At 44.4% G+C, this 25,094-nt stretch overlaps 1 protein-coding gene and 1 pseudogene across 1 annotated transcript in view; one reads left to right on the forward strand and one right to left on the reverse strand.

Annotated features, from left to right (window-relative positions):
* LOC140420984 (kelch-like protein 4) overlaps positions 1–25,094 on the reverse strand; it is a 564,196-nt gene that overhangs the window by 485,438 nt on the left and 53,664 nt on the right. The gene's annotated exons all lie outside the window — the stretch shown is intronic.
* LOC140418111 (small glutamine-rich tetratricopeptide repeat-containing protein beta-like) overlaps positions 10,788–25,094 on the forward strand; it is a 198,205-nt pseudogene continuing 183,898 nt past the window's right edge.

Below are 25,094 nucleotides of genomic sequence, written 5' to 3' on the forward strand. Positions count from 1 at the left end.
GCAAGAATTAAAAAAGTAGACTCATCATTTCAATATCTTTGTTTAAGCAAGAGGTTCTGAGGCCATTCCACCTCCACCTGCCTCCCACATCACATTTCACAAAACCCATGTCACACAAGAATGTTCTGTTAAAAAAAGTTACATAATGAAATATGTATATATTCCACTGAAGGTGAACAGAGATAATGGGTGGAATTTTACAAACCTTCCCACCGTCAGATTCTTTTATTCCTGCCAAAGTCAATGGAGTTTTAAACAGCTCGCCGCATTTTGCAGTCCCGCTCCCCACTGTTTCTGGACCGTAAAATTTCACCCAATGTTTTTGCCCCTGTTATTCTTTTGTCTGTAAATCTATAATATATATCTCAAAAATGAATGGACTATTTTCAGTGAAAGTTGGTACACTGATAGGGTTAGCCCTGAGGAAGAACTGGTTAGCTTTTGACAAAGATGAGGATCCAGATCTGGATCCTGGAATTTTGTAAAGGATGCATTAAAATTGGGAGGTAGGAAAAACTCACTTGGTGTCATTCCACAGTAATATGACTGACTCTAAAATGTTAGCATCCACAGACATGAAAATGGCTTATTGTCACAAGTAGGCTTCAAATGAATTACTGTGAAAAGCCCCTAGTCGCCACATTCCAGCGCTCGTTCGGGGAGGCTGTTACAGGAATTGAACCGTGCTGCTGGCCTGCCTTGGTCTGCTTTCAAAGCCAGCGATTTAGCCCTGCGCTAAACAGACATGCGTGCAAAGTTGTATCGTCATTTCTGTGCTACTCCATCTTTGCCACTCTAATTTACGGCACCATCATCCCCCATATAACTGAAGTGATTTAAATCACCAAGGTCAGGTACAAAGAACAAAGAACAGTACAGCACAGGAACAGGCCCTTCGGCCCTCCAGGCCTGCGCCGATCATGATGCCTGTCTAAACTAAAACTGTCTGCACTTCCGGTGTCCGTGTCCCTCTTTTCCCATCCTATTCATGTATTTGTCAAGATGTCTCCTGGTAATTGACTTGTTCACCCTGGGAAAAAGTGTCTGACTATCCACTCATAATTTTGTAAACGTCTTATCAGATCACCGTTCCACATCCAATGTTCCAGTGAAAACAATCCAAGTCTATCCAACCTCTCCTCGTAGCTAATACTCTCCAGACCAGGCAACATCTTGGTAAACCTCTTCTGTACCCTCTCCAAAGCATCCACATCCTTATGATAGGGTCACAACCAGAATTGTGCACAATATTCCAAATGTGGCCTAGCGAAGGTTCTGTACAGCTGCAGTACCTTACCCTCTAATGCAAAATATGATTTTTTCTGACCCGGTTATATCCGTCACATGCTCCCTGAGTACCTTGATATCAAGATCCAACAGTCAATAAGAAGGAGAACTGCTGCTATTTGTATTCTGTTTTGAATTTAATTGGGCACAGTGTCTAGTAACTCATTAGTATAAGATGACCCCCATTAATATCTTATTCAGTGAGTTGCCACCCCAGATGTTCTCACTACATTATAATAGTAACTGTTTCATGTAGAACAAATAATTAAACACTACACCAGCTGGAGATACTGTTTGCTTTCATTAAAATAATACAACAACAAAAACTTTAACACAAAACACATTAATGAACAATCCTTAAACTAAAACTTACGCGTCCCAAATAACTTTCCAAGTAGTTTGCAAACATGACACTGCTACAGTATAAAGCAAGTCAAACAAATGTGACTACTATAACGACTAGGACAATTTGAGTGCATTATGTTACAACTAGATAAGGATATTTGGCTTCCCATTTATCAGCCCCCTCAGTTGGTCACAGAAAAGGTTTTTTTTTAATGTATTTTCTCTATAGATGCCTTTTCCAAAGCAAATGTACTTATTTGTTAATAATATTGTCACAAGTAGGCTTGCATTCACACTGCAACGAAGTTACTGCGAAAAGCCCCTAATCGCCACATTCCAGCATCTGTTCAGGTACACAGAGGGAGAATTCAGAACGTCCAATTCACCTAACAGAATGGGCGGGATTCTCCGCGAACCGGCGGGGCGGGCCACTCCGGCGCCGAGGAGTGGCGTGAACCACTCCGGCGTCGGGCCACCCCAAAGGTGCAGAATCCTCGGAAACTTCAGGGGCAAGGCCGGCGCTGGAGTGTTTGGTGCCGCGCCAGCCGGCGCAGAAGGGCTTGGCGCCACGCCATCCAGCGCCGAAGGGCCTCCACTGGCCGCCATGAATTGGCGCATGCGTGGGAGTGCCAGCATGTGCTGGCGTCATCCCAGCGCATGCGCAGAGGGGTTCTTCTCCGCACTGGCCATGGCGGAGGTTGACAACGGGCGGTGCGTAGAGAAAGAGTGCCCCCTCGGCACAGGCCCGCCCGCGGATCGGTGGGCCCCGATCGCGGGCCAGGCCACCGTAGGGGCACCCCCCCCGGGGCCAGATCCCCCCGCACACACTCGAGAACTCTGCAGACCGCCCGTGGAGCCAGGTCCCGCCGGTAAGGAACTGTTGTGATTTACGCCGGCGCGACCCGCTGAAAACGGGCGGCCACTCGGCCCATTGCGGGCCGGAGAATCGCTGGGGGGGGCGGTTGCTGCCAGCAGCCGCCGACCGGCATGCCGCGATTCCCGCCCCCGCCAAAACTAAGGCGCTGGAGAATTCGGCAGCCGGCGGGGGCGGGATTCACGCCGCCCCCTGCCAATTCCCCGACCCGGCGGGGGTCAGAGAATCCCACCCCATGTGTTTCGGGACTTGTGGGAGGAAACTGGAATCCCCGGAGGACACAGGGAGAAGGTGCAGACTCCACACGGACAGTATCCCAAGCCGGGAATTGAATCTGGGACACTGGCTCTGTGAAGCAACAGTGCTAACCACTGTGCTACCGTGCCACCCCACGGTACGAAGGAGCTAATCAAACCAGGCTTTCTTGAGTCAAAGAGGAAAAAAATAGTAAAATACGTGACAACACACACACACACTCTCACATACATTTCAAAAGTAATAAAATTTAGAATCAAAATAAAAGTTAAAAGAATATATGATTAAGTCATTTGCTTGTCCTTGAGACGTAGACTGGTGAATGTTGCAGCCTTTTGAAGTTAATTAATTTCCTTTAAAATGCTAGGGCTGAATAAAAGTCTGGGTGACTGCACTTTGCTGGAGACAGAATTATCTTCAGAAAGGGAGAAAGAGAGAGTGAGTGAAAAAGAGAGTGAGAAAGTGGGAGAGAGAAATTCCTTATTATTCTCTTCAGCAAATTTTTCCAAATATCTTTGATGACTTTATTTCTGTCTCGCTTAGCAAAGCAAGTGCTTAAACCTCCTATACATATATTCCATGAAAAGAATTTGATTAGTATGGCTTTTCAGTCATTATGTAGAACAAGTAATCACATTTTTGATCTTTTATCTTAGAAACCTTTGCAATAAAAATCATTTAAAAAACAAAGAAACCTTTGGCACATTTCAAGATAATAGAAACAAACAGAGATAAGGGTGTTTTGACCTCCAGTGTCTGATGGGCAGATCTGGCTGGTGAGCAGTTCCCATTGTCTTGATAGAATTACAGTTGATTGAGTCCAAACCTGTGCATTTTAATACCTTCCTTTCAGGAGTTCATTTTTGAAATGGACCTTGACACCCCCAGATGTGAAATTCCTTGCAATATATCAGGGCAGGTCTGCAGTCCAATGCATACAGGAACTTTACAGAAAGTCACATCAGGTGACTGGTGATAGCCATCTTTGGCCAATGTCTTTCCTTGGTTTTTTATTGTTTCAATAAACAGATTCTCTTTCAACAGTTCAATATATTTTTGTTCAGCTAATGAGGTTATAGGTAGATCACACTCAGCCACAAGTTCCTGTTATCATGCACCTATCCACAAACATGTCCAGTGCCAAGAACATGTTGTCAATAATGATCAGAAATGAAAGAAGTGCTTTTGTATACGCAAATATACTTTGATACTGGAACTGCCACAACCATATCCGAGTGAAGTAAAGTGCATAATAAAAGAGAAAATGAGGTGGAAAAGTTCCTGTTATCATGCACCTATCCACAAACATGTCCAGTGCCAAGAACATGTTGTCAATAATGATCAGAAATTAAAGAAGTGCTTTTGTATACGCAAATATACTTTGATACTGGAACTGCCACAACCATATCCGAGTGAAGTAAAGTGCATAATAAAAGAGAAAACGAGGTGGAAAACAGTGAGAGAAGCGGGGCTACAAAGAGCATGGAGAGGCAGGTTAAGCGGTCAGTCCGAGAGGCGAGAATCAGTGAGAGCAGCAGGACTACAAATAGCAGCTTCTGCTTCCAGCACATGCTGACTTGGAGAGAGAGGGAGAGAAATTCAAAATGGCGTCCTCACAGGAAAGTTGTAAGTCGATTAGTTGGTAAATAACTGCGGTTAGGGACTGTCTGCACAGAGCTGGAAATCAGATAAACATAACATTTTAAATAACCCTAAAGAGCCTACCTTTTTAATGTTTTTTTTTACTTCTTAACTGATGGATTACTATTTTTTTATTGGATTACTTAGTTTTGAATTTTTACAGTAAGTGGTGGTGAGAGAAGGCATTAGTTTTTGTCAAAATTAATTAAGAAAATAATTAGCTATGTTTTGTGAGGACCACGAAGAATCCAGCACGCGTTTGTAGAGTCAAACAGAAAGTAACTTTATTTACAACAATATTCGCACAGCAGCAGTGGTTCACCACTGCTTCCTTCTCTAGCCGGTACCACTCTGGCCACCTCTATTTATACAGCTGCAATTACTACCCCTCATTGGAGAAGTTTATACTCCCCAAGAATCATGGGATAACTAATTGTCCCCAGCTAATAGGATTTGGGAACGTTATAACACTATTTAATACAGAAGGATGACAACGCAGGTGGTGTACTGCGACTGCAAGATAGGGGAGCTCCTGGATGCCAGTATGACCCCGTGCAAACACATCTGCTGTAAGTGTCTGTGACTTGAGGAGCTATGGCTCGCAGTCATTAAGCTGGAGGCCAAGCTGCAGACACTTCAACACCACAGGGAGGGGGAATGTTACTTGGACATTTTGGTTCAGGAGGCTGTCGCAAATCTTAGGATAAAGTCTTCCATTTTGGTCAGGGGCAGGAGGGTGTGACTGAAAGTGAGGGAGGTAAGGGGACCAAGAAGGCAGAAGTGCAGAAGGGGACCAAGAAGGCAGAAGTTACCGGGGAGCACGGTAGCATTGTGGATAGCACAATTGCTTCACAGCTCCAGGGTCCCAGGTTCGATTACGGCTTGGGTCACTGTCTGTGTGGAGTCTGCACATCCTCCCCGTGTGTGCGTGGGTTTCCTCCGGGTGCTCCGGTTTCCTCCCACAGTCCAAAGATGTGCAGGTTAGGTGGATTGGCCATGATAAATTGCCCTTAGTGTCCAAAATTGCCCTTAGTGTTGGGTGGGGTTACTGGGTTATGGGGATAGGGGGGAGGTGTTGCCCTTGGGTAGGGTGCTCTTTCCAAGAGCCGGTGCAGACTCGATGGGCCGAATGGCCTCCTTCTGCACTGTAAATTTAATGATGTGGAGGAGCCTCAGCACTTGCAATTGTCCAACAGGTTTGAGGTGCTTGCGTCTGTGAATGGGGGCTACAGGATGGCAAACTGACCATAGCAGCATGGTACAGGAAGCCATTCAAATGGTGAGGGACTATCAGGAACATAGTGGGAGTAGGCAGCAGTATAATATGGGGTACAGATGCAATTCTCTGCACCCAAGAGCGAGAGTCCAGAAGGTTATGTTTCCTGCTTGGTGCAAGGGTTTGGGACATCTTCCCTTGGCTGGAGAGGAACTTGCAGCGGGAGGGGGTGGATCAAGTGGTCATGGTCCATATTGGTACCAATGACCAGGTAGGTCTAGGAAGGAGAGTCTGCTTAGAGATTTTGAGCACCTAAAGGCTAAATTAAAAAACACAACCTTAAAGGTAATAATCTATGCATTGTTACCTGAGCCATTGGCAGATTGATGTAGGGTAAATAAGAAAAGATGCATGGCTTACAGATTGGTGAGGGAGGTTTTTGATTCCAAGGGCACTGGCATCTGAATTGGGGAAAGTGGGAGCTGCACCATTGGGACGGTCTTTACCTCGACAATTCTGGGATCAATATTCTGGAAAGTTGCATATCTAGGATAGTAGATGAGCTGTAGGAAGATGTGATAAACTAAAGTGAAAGGAGAAGGTGAGAGAGCAGAACAGCAATAAGAGAAATGGTTATCAGATTGTCTCAGAAAGGCTTACAAACATAAGACCATGCCAGCAGTTAAAGCTAGAGACTGTGAAAATAATAAGAAAGATTAAAAACACTGCCTGAATGCACAACAAGGTAGATGAATTGACAGCACAAATAGATGTAAACAGGTATGGTCTAATTGCCATCCCAAAAACATGGATGTTTGGTGACAAAGGCTGGGAACCAGAAATTCAAGGGTATTTGACATTTAGGATGGGTAGGCAAAAATGAAAAGGAGGTGAGATCGCACAATTAATAAAGGATGGGATCAGTACATTAGTGGGAGAGGATCCTGGATCTGAAAAGATGTAGAATATGTTTGGGTGGAACTAAAAAGCAAACAGCAAACTTTGGTAGGAGTTGTTTATAGGCCGCCAAATAGTTGCGCTATAAATATAAATTGGGAAATTAGAGGTGCATGTAACAAGGGTAATACAGTAATCACGGAGGATTGCAATCTACACATAGACTCGATAAACCTAATTAGCACTAATATCGAGGAGAATGAATTCCTGGAATGCATATGTAATGATAATAATCTTTATTATTGTCACAAGTAGGCTTACATTAACACTGCAATGAAGTTTCTGTGAAAATGCCCTAGCCACCACACTCCGGTGCCTGTTTGGGTACACTGAGGGAGAATTCAGAATTCCAATTCATCTAACAAACAGTCTTTCGGGACTTGTGGAAGGAAATCTGAGCACCCGGAGGAAATTCATGCAGACACGGGAAGAACGTGCAGACTCCGCACAGACAGTGACCCAAGCTGGGAATCGAACAGTGCTAAACACTGTGTTACCATGCCACCCATGTGACAGTTTTCTAGAACAGTGGGCGAAATTCTCCGGAAATGGCGCGATGTCCGCCGACTGGCGCCCAAAATGGCGCCAATCAGACGGGCATCGCGCCGCCCCAAAGGTCCGGATGCTCCGCATCTTTGGGGGCCGAGCCCCAACATTGAGGGGCTAGGCCGACACCGGAGGAATTTCCGCCCCGCCAGCTGGCGGAAACGGCCTTTGTTGCCCCGCCAGCTGGCGCGGAAATGACATCTCCGGGCGGCGCATGCGCGGGAGCGTCAGCGGCCGGTGACAGTTTCCCACGCATGCGCAGTGGAGGGAGTCTCTTCCACCTCCGCCATGGTGGAGATCGTGGCGGAGGCGGAAGGGAAAGAGTGCCCAAACGGCACAGGCCCGCACGCGGATCGGTGGGCCCCGATCGCGGGCCACGCCACCGTGGGGGTACCCCCCGGGGTCAGATCGCCCCGCGCCCCCCCAAGGACCCCGGAGCCCGCCCGCGCCGCCTTGTCCCGCCGGTAAGGTAGGTGATTTAATTTACGCCGGCGGGACAGGCAATTTATCGGCGGGACTTCGGCCCATCCGGGCCAGAGAATCGAGCGGGGGGGCCCGCCAACCGGCGCGGCCCGATTCCCGCCCCCGCCGAATATCCGGTGCCGGAGACTTCGGCAACCGGCGGGGGCGGGATTCACGCCAGCCCCCGGCGATTCTCCGACCCGGCGGGGGGGTCGTAGAATGTCGCCCAGTATGTTGAGGCATCAACTCGAGAATGGTTTATTTTAGATCTCATATTGTGCAATGGGAAATGGCTCATTTATAATCCCATTGTAAAAGAGCCTTTAGGGAAGAGTGATCAGAATATGGTGGAATTTTAAACAAAGTTTGAAAATTACATAGTTCAATCCAAAGTAAGGTCTTTAATCTAAACAAAGAAAATTACAAAGGTATGATTGGCAAGTTGGCTAAAGTAGATTGGAGAATTACATTAAAAGGTCTGATGATAGGGAAACAATGACTAGCATTTAAAGAATTAGTACATGGTTTGCAACAAATTTGCATTCCTTCAAGACATATAAAGACAGAAAGAAATGTGATCCAACCACGGCTAATGAGAGAAGGATTTTATTAGATCAAAGGAAGAGGCATATAAAGTTACCATACAATGTAGTAAGTCTGATGATTGGGAGCATTTTCAAATTCAGCAAAGGAGAACCAAAAAAATGATAAATAAAGAAAAAATGGAATATAAAAATAAACCAGCGAGGAACATAAAAATGAACTGTAAAAGCTTCTGGAGGTAGATAAAAAAGGAAAAGATTAGTAAAGACAATGTAGGCTCATTACAGGCAGAGAATGGAGAATTTAGGATACATTTTCCAGCCCTGCCAACCGTGGGAATCGTCGCAGTCGGGACAGACAATTTGATGGCCCATTGACCTCGGGTGGGAATTCCCTGGTCTCAGAGCAGGCAGGACCTGAAAATCCCACCCTTTATAATAGATAGTTTTGTGCCTATCTTCATGTTGGAAGATACAAAATACACGTTCCTGAAGTATTGCGGAGCCAAGTAACTAATGAGATTTAGAACCTGGAAGAAATTAGTATTTGTAAAAAAAAGATGTTGTGCTGGAGAAATGAATGACACTGAAAGTTGATGAATAGCCTAGATCTGATGCTCAACATCAGAGTGTTGAAAGAGGTGTGTAGAGATAGTGGTTGCATTGATGATTAGTGTTTAAAATTCTATAGATTTTGGAATGTTGCCTACAGATTGGAAGGTGGCAAATTTAACCCCACTATTTAAGAAAAGATACAGTGAGAAAAGCAGAGAACTACAGACCTGTTATTCTGACATTAGTACTGTGGAAAATTGTAGAATCTGTGCTGAAGGATTTGATAACTAAATTCTTAGAAAATAATTGTGAAATTGGGCAGACTGAACATGGATTTATGAAATGGAAACCGTTGGAGTTTTTTGAGGATATTGTTCGCAGGGTAGATAAGGGAGAAGCAGCGGAAGTAGTGTATTTGGATTTTCAGAAGCCTTTCGATAAGGTCCCACACAGGAGGTTAGTAAACAAAATTTGATTTAATGGGAGAGGGGGGTTATATACTGGGATGGATTGAGGACTGGGAAACAGGTAGAAAACAGACAGGAGGGATAAACGGATCATTCTCAGCTTTGCAGGCTGTGATTAGTTGGGCCCAACAAAGATCAGTCCCTGGGTCCCAGCTATTCACAATCTATGGGTGAGATTTTCCCACCGCATTGCGCCCAGCGGCAATCCCATTACGTCAGGTGCATCACGAGATAGGCCTAAAATGGTTTTCGCGACGAGTGCCAAGCAGTTCGCATGCCCACTGCACCCTCGCTGGGCATGATCCTGATCAGCATATCTAAATAAGTCATTAAATTTATTTAAATATGTGCATTCTGTTTGCAGCCGTAGTCTCCGGGTCCTGGTATTCACCGGCCCCATCGGTGAGTCCTGACATTGGTTCAAATTAGTATTGGTCTCCAGAAACAGAAACCAGCCGTGATGACCATGCCGGGGGGCCTGAAGGCCATTTACCCCGGCTGGTTGAGGACAATGGCATCAGAGAAATGCCAGCCCGACACCCTGGCACCCTAGCAATGCCAACCTGGCACTGCAGGGGTGCCAAGAACAGTGCCTGAATGCCAGCTTGGCACTGCCAAGGGGTGGGGCCTGACGGAGGTCATGCCCATGAAAGGGAGGTTGAGGGAGGGGTATGAAGGTGGATTATGAACGATGACAGGGATGACTGAAACATGGGGCCTTTAAGGTGGGGGAACCTCAGTGACCCCATAGAAGGGTATGCTCACATGGGGAGAAGGGGGCGATGCTCCTATGCCAGCAAGGTTGGATGGGGGTCGGGCCAGGTCACCCTCATGTCTGAGTGGTGTTGGGAGGATGGTCACGCAGATTTTCGTGATGAGGGGAGGTTGCCTCTCCAGGTTCGAGGGTTGCGGGTTGCCAATGCCTGCAGGGGGGTCATGATATCTGTGGGAAGGTGGTGTGGGGGACCCTCAACCTAACTTTAAGATCTGGCAAACTTAATAAATGATGTCCCGATCGCTAAGGAGCCGGTGTTGCCGGTGTCTTTAGTTCCCCACTGCATTAAAAAATTCGACATGTGGGTTTCTTTCTGTGATAAACTTCCAAAACACTGAAAAAATGAAAAGCTGTGGGTGAATATTGATCTGGCGCATGCCCAAACACCTGGCAGGAATCACTCCACGAAACCTGTCTAAAATGAAAATTATGCCTTGTTTTTATGATTTGGATGTGGGAGCCAAATATAATTTTTTTAAGTTTGCTGATGACACAAAACTTGACGGGAATATAAGTTGTGAGGAGGATGCAATTAGGCATCAAAGAGATTTAGACAGTCTAAGTGAGTGAGCAAGAACTTCGCAGATGGAATAATATAATGTGAAACATTGTGAAGTTATCCACTTTGGTAGGAAAAGGGATTAAGGGATAAATGTTGGCTAGGACTCTAGGAGACCCAAAATGGACCATCCCAAATCAGCAGTGCACTTTATACTCTGCATGATGTTTTTTGTCCACTGACTTTAATGTGGAAGTCGTATAAAATTATTCACTATTGCCTGTTTTGCACTATTGATTTTTACCCCTAAGATTTGAAATACCTTATAAACTTGCTTGAGGAGTGTAACTAATGCAAAATGTAAACATGGACCAAACGAGAAAAGAAATAGCAGGCTGCATAACTGATGAAGTAAAGGAGTTGAAGAGCGCAGAAATTAATGCTTTATGCAAGGTTGAATTAATATTAATCAACGGATTGTGGGAGACATAAGGAATGCAGGAATTAACATGAATGAAGTAATCAATGTAACAAACCAGCATCCACACTCAATGGAGCTTCCAGTCGCTGAGTACAATAAAATAGATTTTTATAGGATGAAGTGTGTGAATACCACACTGAAGAAAATAGTATCATTAAATCTTTGAATGGAACTCTTAATGGCCAAGAAAGTCATTAAATTATATATTTTCCTTAATTGCACATTTACTTTTGAAATAATTTTCTTCCATTCATTATCTTCATTCATTGTAACTGAAGTTAATTATTGTAGGATATTAACATCAATTTTAAGTATCTGGCCAATCTGATTACTCCTAAAAATGTCATGCGATGTGCATTTAGGCTATGGTAGATCATCTGTTGCTTTCTTTGCTGGTTATTACAAGATATACCCAGCACAAATATTGGTTTGTGATGATTGTTCCTGTAAGTCAGAGGAGTATGTGCGTTAGAATTGATGATGCTTAACAAGTCCCTTCAGATTTATAATTTCTTAGAAGCTTCTCTTGATGTTTGCTATTTATATGTCTTTCTATCTAATTTGGTCAGATAGAAACAGATTCAAGGTGTCTTTGTAACTGAAGAAGAATAATGGTGGTGCAACTATAATAATCAGGTAAATATTCCCGTTTTCTGCATGGACAGAGAGTACCAAAGATTTGAGTCCTCAAGTGAGTTGTCCATGTCAAACAAAATGATCCACCCCTCTCAATGACCACATGTCCAAAATCTCGCGGATCTCCATCTGAGGAGGCCGGGCCATCTGGAGTCTTTCCCCCACCTGCCACCCAAGAGACCACCTCGGAGGAAAGCTCCGAGAAGAACATCATCGCGACGTCACAGCTATCACCCCCACATACACCTCGGTGGATGACATGAGTGGTCAGGCTTCTAGGGCACAATCTGGTGAGCACCGCACAGTTGCTATTGCACATCAGGTGGAAGCAGGAACATCTAAGGGTGACAGTAGTTGGAGGTAGCTGGATCCCAGGACTGAGCTGGGTCCCAGACAGATGCCAAGGCTCTCGACACAGAACCGTCACTCTGGTGTTACACAGACCTTTGGAGGTGGAACAGGGTGGTCGGGGAGGAGGTAGTGTAACGATTGAATTGAATTGAAGGGTCAGCCTTGCCTTAGTTGATAGCCCTCAAGCCTCTAAGCCAGAAGGTTCTGGATTTAAATCTCACTCCAAAACATGTGCACAAAAATCAATGCTGACACTCCAGTTCAGTTTTGCGGGTGTGGTGCATTGTTCGAAGTGTCACCTTTCAGATGAGATGTCAAACAGAGGCACGGTCTGCACATACAGGAGGATACAAAAGATCCCATGGATCCCGTTTCAAAGAAGAGCAGAGAATTTATCTCCAATGTCCTGGTCAATATTTGTCCCTTAATCAACATGGCCAAAACAGATTATTCGGTTATTATCACATTACAGGTTGTGGGAAGCTTGCTGAGTTCAGATTGGCTGCCACATTTCTTAAATTATAACAGTGACTATACTTCAAATGTATTTAATTGGTTGTAACTGCTTTAAGATGTCTGGTAGTTGTGAATGGTGCTATGTGAATGCATGTTTTTCTTATTGGAGTGGAGAAGGCAACATAACTAATATTTATGTCAAAGAAGCTGGATATTCATAATGACACTTTGGTGAAATGTGGCATTTGTAGCATATATATTCATTGTAAAATGGGCCCTTGTTGACCCTGGATGCATCAATCAGGTTATTAACATCATTCAGTTGCATATTGATGCATACCTCATCAAACAGCAATACTTTACAACCCTGAAGTTGAGGGTGAATGATTTCTTCATACGCCAACACGCCTTGGCATTCCGCATGGCTTTGGGAAGTTGCCAACAGAGGGTTTTCATGATAGTGATGTCTATTGAAGTGTCTTAAAGCAACCACTGTGTAATTTTATCAAAGTCAACAAGCAACCTTGTCATACACTTGACAGATTTCCCTTATAACATAACAATTAATCCAAGATGTTCTGAGTTTCTTTTGAGAAGAGCTTAATGTCATGATATTCATAAACATATCATGGTGCAATCACACACACACACTGATGGACAGATCAACGGACCAATCAACACACACGCAACATCACAGCCAATCACCAGTGAGAACACACACACTATAAAACATGGAACACCACAGTTCCCGCTCATTCCTGCAGGAGATAGCTCAGAGCACAGAGCTCACAGCGTGCCACTCAGACATACACCATGTGCTGAGTGCCTCTCTAAGATAGTGTTAGGGCTGGGTCCACAGGTTAACGGGTAAAGTACGAACCACAGCTACGAGTTAACCGATGTTGTTATCAAGAGTAATAAAACAGAGTTGTACCATCTACAACCGTGTTGGTTCGTTTGTATAGCGGAACACCCAACACGACATTGGAGTTTAGAAAGATGCGGGGGGATCTTATTGAAACATATAAAATTATGAAGGGAATAGATAGGATAGATGCAGGCAGGTTGTTTCCACTGGTCGGGGAAAGCAGAACTAGGGGGCATAGCCTCAAAATAAGGGGAAGTAGATTTAGGACCGAGTTTAGGAGGAACTTCTTCACCCAAAGGGTTGTGAATCTCTGGAATTCCTTGCCCAGTGAAGCAGTTGAGGCTCCTTCTTTAAACGTTTTTAAGAAAAAGATAGATACCTTTCTAAAGAATAAAGGGATTCGGGGACATGGTGTACGGGCCGGAGAGTGGAGCTGAGTCCACAAAGATCAGCCATGATCTCATTGAGTGGCGGAGCAGGCTCGAGTGGCCAGATGGCCTACTCCTGCTCCTAGTTCTTATGTTCTTATGACACTTAAGACACAAAAACATCTCAAAAGACAGATGATACAGAAGTACAGGTGGATAATACAGAATTTTCAAATATACTGTTGCTTCCACCAGTATATAGCTATGTTATCTAAACTAAATGAATTTGTCATTCCCCTTCAGTTTCACCAAAAAGGTCTTGTCTGTGTATGTTCAACTAAAATACTGTGCAATTCATGCATGAAAGGCAAATGCCCCAAAATTAGATTATTTAGCACCTGTACTTCCGATTCTATATGCATCATATCAGGCTCATGCATGTATGCTTTGCCACGTGGGCACACTTCTGTGTGAGATGCGCTGGATGTCATTTTGAACAGATCACATTGGACAGGGTGATCGGAACATACATGAGAAGTAAGCAGATTGTGATGTCAGTAGCACGTAACTCTAATTCACTCTAGCACCACCACTTTCAAATCCATTCCAACTAAGGCCCTATCGTCACACAGCTGAAATTGCATACAGAAGTAGGTAGGAAAATCCCTCTCCACCCCATTCCCCCCTCCTACTGGTGCTATCTAAAGGGATAAACTACTTGCAGGTTAGTTGCCTTTGTTAACTCACACGTCTATCTCAACAACTGCTGATCATCCTCTCACATACTTACCTCAATAAACTTGATTTCATCCAATACTCTGCTGCTCATGTCCTTATTTACACTGAGTCCCATTCTCCCATCACCACCTCTGTTCTTCCTGACCTGCACTGGCTCCTCACAAAGCAACTTGTTATGTATCTGGGAATACACCCTGCTAGTGGCACATCACATGATCTGTAGTGACATCAGCAGAGTGTTTTGTGTGGGCTTCAGTTCTCCATCTTACTTCATATATGCAACACCTAATAAACTTTTCCTCGTTTTTGTCAGAAACCCAGGTGTGTGATGACTCAATACCTTTTTTCTTTACAGTACACGTTGGCAATATTACACAACTCCTTATTTTAAAATTCAAAGTGCTTAGCTATCATTTAAAGTGCCTGCAGTAGCTGAGTTGTTGTCTCGAATCTGAGAATAGGTGAGGTTGTTACTTCATCGTCAGAGGAGGTGGTGGCATAGTGGTAGTGTCACTGGACTAGTAATCTAGATACCCAGAGTACTCTGGGTCACATTCCTCCACTGCGGATGGTGAAATTTGAATTCAATTAAAATTTAGAATTAAAAATCTAGTGATGACCATGAAACCATCGTCGATTGTCGTAAAACCCCATCTGGTTCACTAATGTCCTTTAGGGAAGGAAATCTGCTGCCCTTACCTGGTCTGTGAATCCAGACCCACAGCAATGCAGTTGATGGTTAACTGCCCCATTAATGGGAATGAGGGTTGGGCAATAAGTGCTGGCACAGAATGCAACGCCCACGTCCCATGAACAAATTTTTTTAAAACTTGTTGTCTTCTACTTGCTCCTGTGACACTGCTTGACAAACTTCCTGTTCTTGGTTATTTGAAAGCAGGAAGGCAAAAGGGTACATTTGCCATGAGGGGAGCATTGGAGAACAAGTGCATCCTTAAACCCAGAAGTGATCGTACAACAAGGAAAAGTTGATGTGAAAAAGAGGATTAACCTTAATGATATCAGCCCCACTTCCAGTTATGGCTTCAGTCGTGGCTGCTCCTGCTCCATTGATATCCCTGACGGGTTTTAGGTGAGGTTCATTACCTTTTATTGAACATCCTACTATGTACAGAAATCTGACAGTACAGGGCTAGTGCCAGGCTTCAAATAGAATATCTCTCAGCATACTCCCATGCTATCCTTGTCCCACAGTTGGTTTGCCTTGCTGGCTCTTCCAATCACTGAACTCTCTTACTTTCTGTTTCTTCCATTATGTTTTTCACTGTCACCATCTATTATTTTCATTGTGGATCTTAGATGTAGAGGAATGATAGATCCTGCCGGAGGCAAGGTGTTGGTAAATCTTACCTTTTATTGAACAGTCTACAAACTATGTACAGTACGGCTAGCAAGAGGCTTAATATAGAAGGATCTATCAGCATACGCTGTCATGTCATCTTACATCACTTATGTAGACTGTCTATTTACATATTTACTATTAACCCTGTTAGGGATTTAAGAGATTTATATTTATATTGGTAAACATTAAAAATAAGGTATAGTCTCTGTGCCTAGAAGAGTAAAGCATACAGTTAGATTCATGCTGGAAAAAGATGTTTGTATGTGTGAAGATTGGTTCAGTTCCAACTATGTCGCTATTGTGTTTAGAGAGATTACGGCTAGCAACAGGAAGCCACTTTCCAGAGGGAAGGGCTTTACTTTGTTCTTAGTTTTAACTGGAAGCCAAAGCAGTTAATGATAGGCAGTGAGAGAGATGTGAGCTCTCACAGCTCTGCTGGTAGCAGTTGGTTTAGAGGGTTTGAGAGGGAACATCTCTATCAGCTTTGTTCGGAGAAAAGCCATACCATGGAGTAATGGTTTAAAAAATAAATGCAGAGATCTAAAGAGCAGCTAGTTAAGGAACCTAGAGAAAAGAAGAGACGTTTCCAAGAGGTCTGAGATTAAATGTACTAGAACAGAGCACTGTTCAGTAAAGACAGATAGAGCTGAGAAGAAGGCTGAGACACCAGAGAGGTATCTGAAATGATTGTCAGGTTTGTGACATTTTACTACATCCCATGGAACATGAGTTGAAGTAACTATGAAAATCAGTGGCTGGATGTTGGGGCTTGTGTAAAACAGTTATGACAAAGGAATCCTAAAAAGGGGGAATGTAAAATCCTAGACTGGATTCACCATTAAACGTGGAGTAGAAGCTTTGCTTAAAAATGTCATTTGGAAAGCCTGGGGCGAGATTATCTAATAATGGGGTTGTGTCCCCACGCCGGCGTGAAAACCGGCGCCAGGGCTCTGGCGTCAACAGCCCCCGAAAGTGAGGAATTCTCACCTTTCTTGGGGGCTAGGTTGCCGCCGGAGTCGTCCCCGCAGCTCCAGCCAGTTGTCATGTGAGAGAACCTTAAGACATGGATGTTTAAGCAATGTACCTTTAAGAAAACAGTGATGTCAGAGAGTGGGTGGAGCTGAGCTCAGGTCAGCCATTTTGCAGTTTGGTTTTGCAGTTTGAAAAGTGCCTAGCTGGTTTTGCTGAGAGCAGTTTAAAAGTACCTGGCTGTTTTGCTTGGATGAGGCCTGCAATATCATTGACTCCTCCTGCAGTAGGTCCTGCTCCACCACCCGACATCATTTCAGACATTAATTGTTGTACTTGCGAATTCTGCATTAGATTTGATGCCATATTCATGAAGCCCGGGTTATTCCGTGTCATGTGAGACAACCTTAAGACATGGATGTTTAAGCAATGTACCGTTAAGAAAACAGTGATGTCAGAGAGTGGGTGTAGGTGAGGTCAGGTCAGCCATTTTGCAGTTTGGTTTTGCAGTTTGAAAAGTGCGTGGCTGGTTTTGCTGAGAGCAGTTTAAAAGTGCCTGGCTGTTTTGCTATACTGAGGTTTGCTTTGTATGATTCATTTTCAGGGTCCAGCTCCAGGGCCTTCTTGTAGTCATCAGTGAATATACAGTGAATGGTAGAACCCTCAAGAGTATTGAAAGTCAAAGAGATCTAGGAGTACAGGTCCACAGGTCATTGAAAGGGGCAACACAGGTGGAGAAGGTAGTCAAGAAGGCATACGGCATGCTTGCCTTCATTGGCTGGGGCATTGAGTATAAGAATTGGCAAGTCATGTTGCAGCTGTATAGAACCTTAGTTAGGCCACACTTGGAGTATAGTGTTCAATTCTGGTCGCCACACTACCAGAAGGATGTGGAGGCTTTAGAGAGGGTGCAGAAGAGATTTACCAGAATGTTGCCTGGTATAGAGGGCATAAGCTATGAGGAGCGATTGAATAAACTCGGTTTGTTCTCACTGGAACGAAGGAGGTTGAGGGGCGACCTGATAGAGGTATACAAAATTATGAGGGGCATAGACAGAGTGGATAGTCAGAGGCTTTTCCCCAGGGTAGAGGGGTCAATTACTAGGGGGCATAGGTTTAAGGTGAGAGGGGCAAGGTTTAGAGTAGATGTACGAGGCAAGTTTTTTACGCAAAGGGTAGTGGGTGCCTGGAACTCGCTACCGGAGGAGGTAGTGGAAGCAGGGACGATAGGGACATTTAAGGGGCATCTTGACAAATATATGAATAGGATGGGAATAGAAGGATACGGACCCAGGAAGTGTAGAAGATTGTAGTTTAGTCGGGCAGTATGGTCGGCACGGGCTTGGAGGGCCGAAGGGCCTGTTCCTGTGCTGTACATTTCTTTGTTCTTGTTTGTTATCAACTGCCTCACTGTATTTGTTCAGACTAGCCAGGGCCAACTCCAGTCTGGGGACCTGACTTCAGATGCTCAAGAGACGTGAGAGGTTGTGGTCCAGTGTTTAGAGACCGCATTTGGCATCTCCGTGGAAAATGAGGATCTTGCTGTGTCTCGGACACTCCCAGAGATTTTCACGACTGCTGTTGGTGAGGAGATACCTCATGTGATTGTGGACTCTGTGCCTACTTCTCCAACGCTTGAAGATATCTCAAAAGCTGAGCAGCTGAAAACTGAAGGAAATGAGCAAATGAAAGTAGAAAATTACCAGAGAGCTGTAGATTATTACTCAAAAGCCATTGAATTGAATCCGGGCAATGCAGTTTATTATTGCAACAGGGCAGCAGCGTTGAGTAAATTAGGAAACTATACTGGAGCAGTGCAAGACTGTGAAAAAGCAATCGCTTTTGACCCGAGCTACAGCAAAACTTACGGCCGAATGGGGTTGGCCCTGGCTAGTCTGAACAAATACAGTGAGGCAGTTGATGACTACAAGAAGGCCCTGGAGCTGGACCCTGAAAACGAATCATACAAAGCAAACCTCAGTATAGCAAAACAGCCAGGCACTTTTAAACTGCTCTCAGCAAAACCAGCCAGGCACTTTTCAAACTGCAAAGCCAAACTGCAAAATGGCTGACCTGACCTCAGCTCCACCCACTCTCTGACATCACTGTTTTCTTAAAGGTAAATTGCTTAAACATCCATGTCTTAAGGTTCTCTCACATGACACGCGGGCCGTGCAGAACGGCCCGCGCGAGTCCACGCATGCGCAGAACGGCCGGCGTATCTCCACACATGCGCAGGATGGCTGGCGTATTTCCACGCATGTTCGGGGTTCCCTTCTCCGCACCGGCCCCCGGGCAATATGGCGGAGCCCTACAGGGACATGGTGCGGAGTAAAATAGCCTTCCCGCCGATCAGTAGGCCCCGATTGCGAGCCAGGTCACCGTGCACCCCCCCCTCCCTCCCCCCCGGGGTCAGATCTCCCCGCCCATCCTCCAGGACAGTCCCCGCACACTCACCTTCCAAGTCCCGCCGTGTGGGAGGTGAGTATCCTATGCCGGCAAGACTCAGCCAAACTCGTCGGCAACTCAGCCCATCGGGAACCGTAGAACCGCCAGGGGGGCCGCTGTCAACGGCCCCCGACCGGCGTGGCAGCGATCCCATGGGCGCCCGAAAAATGGTACCGGACAATGGTGAAGCCGGCGTCGGGACGCAATTCTCACGCCCCCCCAGGGGGATTCTCCGACCTGGCGCCTGGCCCCGGTCTACATTCCAGAATGAAAACAGCTAAGGGAAAACCTACTTATAAGAGAAGATTTTAAAGCATGTCTTGGGAGTGGAGTTTGAAAACCCTCACATGACAATCATCTGGAGGGATTCTGAGGCGACATCCACAAACATTCACTTGGAGTACAGAGTGGAGAGTGTATTTGCCCACAGTCAGTTTGTGTGCTTAAAAGGGATGTTGTGTTAATTAGAACATTGTAGATTAAGGCGCATATTGTAATCCATGTTAATCCTAAAATCTGTGTTTAATTGTTAAACTAAGGGTAGAGTAAAGGTGTATTCTATAATCCGACTTCCCATATTTAATAATTTTTTTTCTTGTTGTTAAATCTGATTAACGGTCCTGTGACTCTGTTCCTACTGAGCAGTATTCTCCCGTCTGCCAGCTGTATTTTCCAGCGCGGTACGCCCCCACCGGCAGCAGGATTCCCCATTCCCGCAGCCGCCAATGGGGTTTCCATCAGGAAACCTGTGGGTATGAGTGCGCTGCCGGCGGAGCAGAGGATCCCGCAGACAGAGAATTCCACTGACAGTCTTTTGAGCCAGGGTTTCATTCTGGGATCTTCCAGTCCAGTTGTAACATCAACTGGAATTCTAACAACTCTTTACATTACTGGTAATATAAACTGTCTATTTACATATTTAGCGTTATCCCTTTATGCTGCAACTATCTCCTCCATCAATTTACATAAATCATAGATCATAGAATCTATATCTATGCCTGTTACCCCTTCCAGCTAGGTGCAGCTACCTGTGGTTCTCTGCCACAGTAATATCCAGCCCTCGAACTGGAGGAACTCATAGAATCCTATGGAGAGCAGATCTTTCCCCTCCTAACCACCCCCTCCATGAAGGCTGCCAGCACTGCATCGGAGGACCTTGCAGCATGCTGCCTTCCCTTTCGTGCCATTATTCTGGGGTCGAACAGCTTTGACACTCCCAGCAACCAGAATTCACCTCCCAGCAGCCAGAATACACCTCCCCTTTAAGAGGCGCAGTTTGGCTTTAAGGAATGTCAATCCCGCATGAACATAAAGCCCCTATTGAGCATGGTGCCCGGACCAAAATATGATTGCTCCAAATGGACAATGTTTTCCATCAAAAACTATATTTCGTCCAGTGAATAAAAGGGCACGCTCTCCATAAGAAAGATTTGGATAAATGTTTTTTAAATTTCGATATAGAAATGCAATGTTATTTTGTGAAGTATTCTTATGATCATGTTAAAAATGTTGCAAAAATCTTCTGATTCTTGCCCTTTCCCAAAGATTCACCTCGCACTTTTTGATGATGTTGAGGAACAAATGGTTGTTACATTTTGATAATCTGCTGAAAATGTATCGCATAAATCCAACCACACTCAGCTCTTTAAAGCCACAAAATGGTTGTGGTATTCTATGTTTTGTAACCTGCTTTTTTTCTTATTTTGTTTGCACACTGTGTGCTTCTGCAGTGACAGCATAATGTTGAGAATGCTGGTGACGAATGATTAGAAATTGATTCTAGTATCGTGCTTCTGGTCTGGTGCAAGTGCTGACAGTGAAGTCAGCCAGTATGCCAAATTTTATTTACACCCATTCAATGAATCTCAAATGCATCCTTGATATGCAGAGGCTTCAAGGATAAGCTATTTGATGGAGTGTGATTTATAACCTAAAGCCTGGAGACCAATTGTAAATCCATTTAAGTGTATAGAGCTGTGTTGATTTTTGTTAAGAGAAGATGCATTGCAATAGTTTATTTTTCAAAGCCGAGACAAGTGAATCTTACTCCAAATGGATGAATCTTGACAGGTCTGGCTATGTATTCAGAAATCTGAAGAATCGCGATCCTGACAGTCGATGCTGAAAGTGGAACTCAAAAACGGGCCTTTTTCATGTAAGCTTATAAGACTGGCAAGGAAATATTAATTGGACTTATGAAATATAGAAAAACAGATAAATTCACAATTGGAAGGACAATGCATAAAAGGATCATGGTCAACTGCACCTCCTTTAAGAACACGTTGTTACTCTTTTGTAAAACATCATTATAATTCATGCAATAATTGAGCAATGTTGGGGTCAATAGTTGTATGCACTCCGGCTTTGCTCTTTCTGAGTCAGGTATATTCAATAAAATTATACTTAATCTGCAACCATTCCTGATAGGTTAATGAAAGAACTTGCATTTATTTGATGCCATTTCTAACTTCAGGATGTACCAAAGCCTAACAGCCAATGAGGTGTTTTGAACTGTGGCTCCTGTTGGAATGTGAGGAAATGCAGCAGTAAGGTCCCACAAACAGCAGCGAGATAAATGATGTGGTCATCCATGTAATGTTGGTGTTTGCTGGTCAAGTTGGCAAAACTCCCTTGCTGTTCTTCAATTAATGCCATGAGATTTTTTATGTGCGCTAGAGAGAGCAGATTGCTTTAACATTTAATCAGAAAAATAGCTGCTCCAAAAATGACTCAATCCCCCAGTAGTGCATGAGATGCTGGTCCAGATTGTCTTTTTTGAACTTTTAAGGTGCAACTCATCATTACTAATGTCATACTAGCACCTGTCCTGAAACATTTTTTATCTAGAATGCCATCAGAGCTTAAGGGCAGCAAACAATATTCCCTTGTACCCCAGAAAAGAAAACTGATAGAACCTGGAAGGCGAAGATTGTGAATTTTTGTTGTTACTGATAGAATGAGAATGCTTTAATCCCGTCTATGCTCATCTGGTTCAGACCTGTGGGCATGAAACAAGAAAAGTATATTGTTTAACTTTGTTCTTCCTAAGTTGATGGTGTCACGACGATGGGAAATTGTGACAATGATATCAACCGATAATTTCACCAGCGAACCAAAAACACACAACTGTTTTTTAAAATAAATTTAGAATACCCAATTCATTTTTCCAATTAAGGGGCAATTTAGCATGGCCAATCCACCTAGCCTGCTCATCTTTTGGTTGTGGGGGGCGAAACCCACGTAAACACAGGGAGAATGTGCAAACTCCACACGGACAGTGACCCAGAGCCGGGATCGAACCCGGGACCTCGGCGACGTGAGGCAGCAGGGCTAACCCACTGCGCCACCGTGCTGCCCCACACTGAACTGTTTACAAGGGACTTTATTTAAAGACAAGAAAAAGCACTGACTAAAGAAGGCTGGCACATGTCACCTGATGTCTGAAAATGTAAGTTGATCATTAAGTTCCTATATGGATTGCACTGCAGACAAGCCCTGACATGATTGCTCATGGAAATTTCACCTGGAAATGTCAAGGCCCACTTCAAAAAGGAACTATCAAGACAATGGGAAACTGCCAGCCAACCAGAATATACAAGTAACAAATACTCAAACCCCCTGAGGAGGATGAAAGAACACTGTCTCTTGTTAGTTTCTGCAAATTTGAAATGGGTCCAATGTTTCTGAGACGAATCATCAAAATGTGATTACTTGTGCTGCAACAATGACTAAACAGGCATGGTAGTCCAATTCCTTTGGAATATGCTGTTACTACCATTTCCCAGGTGAGCTTCCCCAAATTTGTTAACATGGGAGAGATACCTCAATTTTTATCATCTGGATTGGACATCCCCAACTGTTGTGTCCTGTGAGGGAGGAAGAGCTGGTTACCTTTCTTTATTGAACCCTTCTGCTGTGGCAGCAAGATTAATCTAAAAAAGATCCTTCCCATCAACAGGTCCCTTTCCCTTTCCCCAGTCCCAATATTTATGCTTCAAAAGGAGCCAAATTAACTAAGCCTTCTTGAGTCAGAATTAGAGTGAGTTTATTGACCACTAAAGGCACCAAAATGGTAAAGTACGCACATACATTCATACATATCAGTGGTCCGAACAGAGTCCGAAATAAGGAAATAATAAAATATACGAAAAAGTCCTTGATTCATGAGGAGTAGATGTTTGAGCATTTCAGCCACTGTGATTCCAATTTCCAGTTGGTTTTGAGATTGGAGTGTTCTGCAGTTTAGCTGAGAAGCTTCCCTGTTTCTGTTTTAGCCATGGTCTTTGTTGACCAGGCTGACTTCAAAAATCAGAGATACAAGCTGGCTTTTTGCTGTAGACTCCTCCAGCACTGGTACACACTTGCACACACATGCCGTACGCACACGCCGCCCACACACGCCGCCCGAACACGCTGCCCACACTTGCTGCCCACACACACATGGCACCCACACATGCATGCCACTCACGCATGCCACCACACGTGCGTGCCACCCACACACGCACCCGTACTACCATGCACACATGCCACCCACACACACACACACATGCCATATGTGCACCACACGTGCTCCATATGCACGCCACACGCACGCCACAGCCACTTATCACAACCAAATTGGGCTCGGCGGCGAGCAGCTGACTCGTAGCATTCAGCACAATCTGGATCACGTCCTAGCTGGGCACGACCTAGATAATGATACTATGTAGAGATAGGGGCCGCATTTCAAAATGGCATCCCGATTGTGAGGAGCCAGTCCGACTGGTGAGCCCAGCTCCCTAGTGCATGAAAGCTGCCTAAATGTGGCCTCGATGGGGAGAAACTCCCCGAGACCCAAAAACCTGCTAAGTGCCGTTAAATAGCAGTGTCAATCTCGGCACTGCAACCAGCAAGAAACAATCCACCAAATGTACCCTAAACCGGACTGCTCCAAGTATATTTTATGTTTTTAAGTTAGCATTAAGTGATTCGATGTCATGCACTCTGATCAACTCAAATGAACGCACTTCCTGGAAATGGCATATGTATAATTTTAGAAACTAGCTGACATGCCACTGCTACCAAATGAAGTAAATCTACTTTGAAAATCTAACAAAATATGGAACTGATTTACAAAAGATTAACTTTTCCACTTAGGGGCATTCCTGATGAGCCAAGAGAATGAAAGTACAATGCAATTAAAAATATAGAGCAGTACTAAAGAGAAGAGAATTAAGAGGAAAGTGTATCCTTATACTCATTATTGTGATAAGGATGTATTATCATGGTATGTAATACAATGGAAAATAATAACAATGATGAAATCTCCTGCTGCTTAAGAATACTGCCCTTCTTCGACTAATGAATCAGTACTCCTCCATGTTAACCACCTCATGGAGGAAACTTCGAGGTGGTCAGGGCAAAGAATGTACTCAAGGTAGGTAATTCAATGTCTGCCATCAAGAGTGGCTAGCTAGAATGACTACTGACTGAGCTGGCAAGTCCTGAAGGACACATCTTCCAGACTCAACCTACAGTAGTTGGTGAGGGAACAAACAGGAGGGAAAACTCACTGGATCTAGTATTCCCTTATCCATTGTCCCAGACTCATCTGTCCATGAACTCACCTGATTCCAAACAAACCTGTTGGACTTTAACCTGGTGTTGTAAGACACCTTACCATGACAGTAAAGGTAGGTGTGAGCACTGCACTACCACCCTGCTAATTGGGTGGTAAGACCATCCAGCCACAGCTGTATTGCAGTTCAAACAATGACTCTCATTATTGAGGGGTGTCCACCTACTAAACATGAAAGTAGACTTAAAGAATTCACCTAGCCACTGACGAGGCTATTGCTTGGTTCAATGACAATGCACATAAATAAATACATTTTTGGGTTGGTGCATACAGTGGATCACAATATCAACTATGTTTAGGTGAAAATATCAAGATAGAATGCAGAAAATCAAGCAGTACATTAAGCAATACAAAATGGCCACATGGGAATGGGTTCCAGTC

This window comes from Scyliorhinus torazame, chromosome 5 (genome assembly GCF_047496885.1).
Source record: "Scyliorhinus torazame isolate Kashiwa2021f chromosome 5, sScyTor2.1, whole genome shotgun sequence".
Classification (NCBI taxonomy): domain Eukaryota; kingdom Metazoa; phylum Chordata; class Chondrichthyes; order Carcharhiniformes; family Scyliorhinidae; genus Scyliorhinus; species Scyliorhinus torazame.